Below are 5,000 nucleotides of genomic sequence, written 5' to 3' on the forward strand. Positions count from 1 at the left end.
TATGCTACTGGCAGGATCAACCAGGTAGCCCGTCGTCGGGGGCGGCCTCCCCCCCACCGGGGTGGGGAGGGAGGGCTGCCCGCCGTGGGCCGGGGTCGGGCGGCCGGCCGCCCCGCCGTGGGGGCGACCCTCGTGGGGCGGCCGGGCCCGGGGGCGACGCTTCCGTGGGGTGGAAGAGGCGGCGGGGAGGAGGGAGGATCGGCCGCGGCCTCCCCCCTCGCCCGTCGGCCTCGACGTCGCGCTCTCCCGCGGGGGGTCCGCGGGAGGGTGCCTTGCGGAGGTACCGGGGGGCTGTCGGAGACGATCTGCGCTCGGCCGCCGGGGGACCGGGAGCCGGCCTGGGGCGAAGGGAGGGGCGTCCGGGAACGGTCCGTCAAGACCGCCCGGCCGGCACCCTCGACCCACGCTCGGCACGGCCCCGCCGCCGGCGGCGTCCTTCTGACCGGCCTGATTCTCCTTCGGGTCCTGGCAGACTCACCGTCGGGGTCCGCGGGGCGGACGGAGGACCTCCCCGGGCGGGAAGGTGGGTCTCCTCCGGCCCCGCGACGAACGGGGGGACCCGCCGCAGGGACGGCGGGCCGACCGCGGAAGCCTTCCCCGGGCGGACGGGAGGGGGGGTCGAGGCGCCTCCGGCGGCCCGCGACCTCCGGGGCCGGGGCCTGGGCGCGCTCTCCCCTCCCCGCCGGGAGGCGGTGGGCATCATCGGTCCGAGCGTGAGGCGTCCTGAGATCGTGGCGCTCTGAAAATCACCTCCTCACATATATCCGCAGCAACCTTTCCCGGAGCCCTCCTTCCCCGAAAAAAGTTCCGGGGCGGAAGGGGAGCTCCGAGCGAAATCAGTCCGGGCTCCTGGAACTCCCTCCCGGCCTCGGGGGGCAAATCCGACCTCATCCGCGAGCTCCGCGCATTTTCGCCCAGGAAAAACTCAAAGTCCTCATCGGCCAGCTTGGACCGCCCGGCCAGCTTGGCTTTGGCGGCGCGCGCCGGGGAAAGGCGGCAAACTCTCTGGAGCGCTCGGCCGGCCTCAGGCCGAGCCGCCGCCCGGGAAAGGCGGCAGACTCCCTGGAGCGCCGGCCCGGCTTGGGACCTAGCCTCGAGACCCGCGGAGGGAGGGAGGAAGAGAAACGCAAAGTCCAAACGGTCAGCTTGGCTTCGGACTACGATTTAGCGGGCGTTCGAGCCTCTTTCATCCCGGTTAAGTGCGGTCATCGCCGGTCGGCCCCGGCAGGTCTACCGTGGGTCCTGGACGGTTCCTGGAGCCTGCTGGAAGCTCCGGACCTTCGCGGTTACCCATGCCCGGGCGGTTAGCGGGCGTTCGAGCCCCTTTCATCCCGGTTAAGTGCGGTCATCGCCGGTTGGCCCCGGCAGCCTTACCTTGGGTCCTGGACGGTTCCTGGAGCCGGCTGGAAGCCCCGGACCTTCGCGGTTACCCATGCCCGGGCGGTTAGCGGGCGTTCGAGCCTCTTTCATCCCGGTTAAGTGCGGTCATCGCCGGTTAGCCCCGGCAGCCTTACCTTGGGTCCTGGACGGTTCCTGGAGCCGGCTGGAAGCCCCGGACCTTCGCGGTTACCCATGCCCGGGCGGTTAGCGGGCGTTCGAGCCTCTTTCATCCCGGTTAAGTGCGGTCATCGCCGGTCGGCCCCGGCAGCCTTACCATGGGTCCTGGACGGTTCCTGGAGCCTGGTGGAAGCCCCGGACCTTCGCGGTTACCCATGCCCGGGCGGTTAGCGGGCGTTCGAGCCTCTCTCATCCCGGTTAAGTGCGGTCATCGCCGGTTGGCCCCGGCAGCCTTACCATGGGTCCTGGACGGTTCCTGGAGCCTGGTGGAAGCCCCGGACCTTCGCGGTTACCCATGCCCGGGCGGTTAGCGGGCGTTCGAGCCTCTCTCATCCCGGTTAAGTGCGGTCATCGCCGGTTGGCCCCGGCAGCCTTACCTTGGGTCCTGGACGGGTACCCATGCCAAGTCCAAACGGTCAGCTTGGCTTCGGACTACGATTTAGCGGGCGTTCGAGCCTCTCTCATCCCGGTTAAGTGCGGTCATCGCCGGTTGGCCCCGGCAGGTCTACCGTGGGTCCTGGACGGTTCCTGGAGCCTGCTGGAAGCTCCGGACCTTCGCGGTTACCCATGCCCGGGCGGTTAGCGGGCGTTCGAGCCCCTTTCATCCCGGTTAAGTGCGGTCATCGCCGGTCGGCCCCGGCAGGTCTACCGTGGGTCCTGGACGGTTCCTGGAGCCTGCTGGAAGCCCCGGACCTTCGCGGTTACCCATGCCCGGGCGGTTAGCGGGCGTTCGAGCCTCTTTCATCCCGGTTAAGTGCGGTCATCGCCGGTCGGCCCCGGCAGGTCTACCGTGGGTCCTGGACGGTTCCTGGAGCCTGCTGGAAGCTCCGGACCTTCGCGGTTACCCATGCCCGGGCGGTTAGCGGGCGTTCGAGCCCCTTTCATCCCGGTTAAGTGCGGTCATCGCCGGTCGGCCCCGGCAGGTCTACCGTGGGTCCTGGACGGTTCCTGGAGCCTGCTGGAAGCTCCGGACCTTCGCGGTTACCCATGCCCGGGCGGTTAGCGGGCGTTCGAGCCCCTTTCATCCCGGTTAAGTGCGGTCATCGCCGGTCGGCCCCGGCAGGTCTACCGTGGGTCCTGGACGGTTCCTGGAGCCTGCTGGAAGCTCCGGACCTTCGCGGTTACCCATGCCCGGGCGGTTAGCGGGCGTTCGAGCCCCTTTCATCCCGGTTAAGTGCGGTCATCGCCGGTTGGCCCCGGCAGCCTTACCTTGGGTCCTGGACGGTTCCTGGAGCTTGCTGGAAGCCCCGGACCTTCGCGGTTACCCATGCCCGGGCGGTTAGCGGGCGTTCGAGCCTCTTTCATCCCGGTTAAGTGCGGTCATCGCCGGTCGGCCCCGGCAGCCTTACCATGGGTCCTGGACGGTTCCTGGAGCCTGGTGGAAGCCCCGGACCTTCGCGGTTACCCATGCCCGGGCGGTTAGCGGGCGTTCGAGCCTCTCTCATCCCGGTTAAGTGCGGTCATCGCCGGTTGGCCCCGGCAGCCTTACCATGGGTCCTGGACGGTTCCTGGAGCCTGGTGGAAGCCCCGGACCTTCGCGGTTACCCATGCCCGGGCGGTTAGCGGGCGTTCGAGCCTCTCTCATCCCGGTTAAGTGCGGTCATCGCCGGTTGGCCCCGGCAGCCTTACCTTGGGTCCTGGACGGTTCCTGGAGCTTGCTGGAAGCCCCGGACCTTCGCGGTTACCCATGCCCGGGCGGTTAGCGGGCGTTCGAGCCTCTTTCATCCCGGTTAAGTGCGGTCATCGCCGGTCGGCCCCGGCAGCCTTACCATGGGTCCTGGACGGTTCCTGGAGCCTGGTGGAAGCCCCGGACCTTCGCGGTTACCCATGCCCGGGCGGTTAGCGGGCGTTCGAGCCTCTCTCATCCCGGTTAAGTGCGGTCATCGCCGGTTGGCCCCGGCAGCCTTACCATGGGTCCTGGACGGTTCCTGGAGCCTGGTGGAAGCCCCGGACCTTCGCGGTTACCCATGCCCGGGCGGTTAGCGGGCGTTCGAGCCTCTCTCATCCCGGTTAAGTGCGGTCATCGCCGGTTGGCCCCGGCAGCCTTACCTTGGGTCCTGGACGGGTACCCATGCCAAGTCCAAACGGTCAGCTTGGCTTCGGACTACGATTTAGCGGGCGTTCGAGCCTCTCTCATCCCGGTTAAGTGCGGTCATCGCCGGTTGGCCCCGGCAGCCTTACCTTGGGTCCTGGACGGGTACCCATGCCAAGTCCAAACGGTCAGCTTGGCTTCGGACTACGATTTAGCGGGCGTTCGAGCCTCTCTCATCCCGGTTAAGTGCGGTCATCGCCGGTCGGCCCCGGCAGCCTTACCATGGGTCCTGGACGGTTCCTGGAGCCTGGTGGAAGCCCCGGACCTTCGCGGTTACCCATGCCCGGGCGGTTAGCGGGCGTTCGAGCCTCTCTCATCCCGGTTAAGTGCGGTCATCGCCGGTCGGCCCCGGCAGCCTTACCATGGGTCCTGGACGGTTCCTGGAGCCTGGTGGAAGCCCCGGACCTTCGCGGTTACCCATGCCCGGGCGGTTAGCGGGCGTTCGAGCCTCTCTCATCCCGGTTAAGTGCGGTCATCGCCGGTTAGCCCCGGCAGCCTTACCTTGGGTCCTGGACGGTTCCTGGAGCCTGGAGGAAGCCCCGGACCTTCGCGGTTACCCATGCCCGGGCGGTTAGCGGGCGTTCGAGCCTCTCTCATCCCGGTTAAGTGCGGTCATCGCCGGTTGGCCCCGGCAGCCTTACCTTGGGTCCTGGACGGTTCCTGGAGCCTGGAGGAAGCCCCGGACCTTCGCGGTTACCCATGCCCGGGCGGTTAGCGGGCGTTCGAGCCCCTTTCATCCCGGTTAAGTGCGGTCATCGCCGGTCGGCCCCGGCAGCCTTACCTTGGGTCCTGGACGGGTACCCATGCCAAGTCCAAACGGTCAGCTTGGCTTCGGACTACGATTTAGCGGGCGTTCGAGCCTCTCTCATCCCGGTTAAGTGCGGTCATCGCCGGTTGGCCCCGGCAGCCTTACCTTGGGTCCTGGACGGGTACCCATGCCAAGTCCAAACGGTCAGCTTGGCTTCGGACTACGATTTAGCGGGCGTTCGAGCCTCTCTCATCCCGGTTAAGTGCGGTCATCGCCGGTCGGCCCCGGCAGCCTTACCATGGGTCCTGGACGGTTCCTGGAGCCTGGTGGAAGCCCCGGACCTTCGCGGTTACCCATGCCCGGGCGGTTAGCGGGCGTTCGAGCCTCTCTCATCCCGGTTAAGTGCGGTCATCGCCGGTCGGCCCCGGCAGCCTTACCATGGGTCCTGGACGGTTCCTGGAGCCTGGTGGAAGCCCCGGACCTTCGCGGTTACCCATGCCCGGGCGGTTAGCGGGCGTTCGAGCCTCTCTCATCCCGGTTAAGTGCGGTCATCGCCGGTTAGCCCCGGCAGCCTTACCTTGGGTCCTGGACGGTTCCTGGAGC

This window comes from Aquarana catesbeiana, linkage group LG12 (assembly GCF_042186555.1).
Source record: "Aquarana catesbeiana isolate 2022-GZ linkage group LG12, ASM4218655v1, whole genome shotgun sequence".
Classification (NCBI taxonomy): Eukaryota; Metazoa; Chordata; class Amphibia; order Anura; family Ranidae; genus Aquarana; species Aquarana catesbeiana.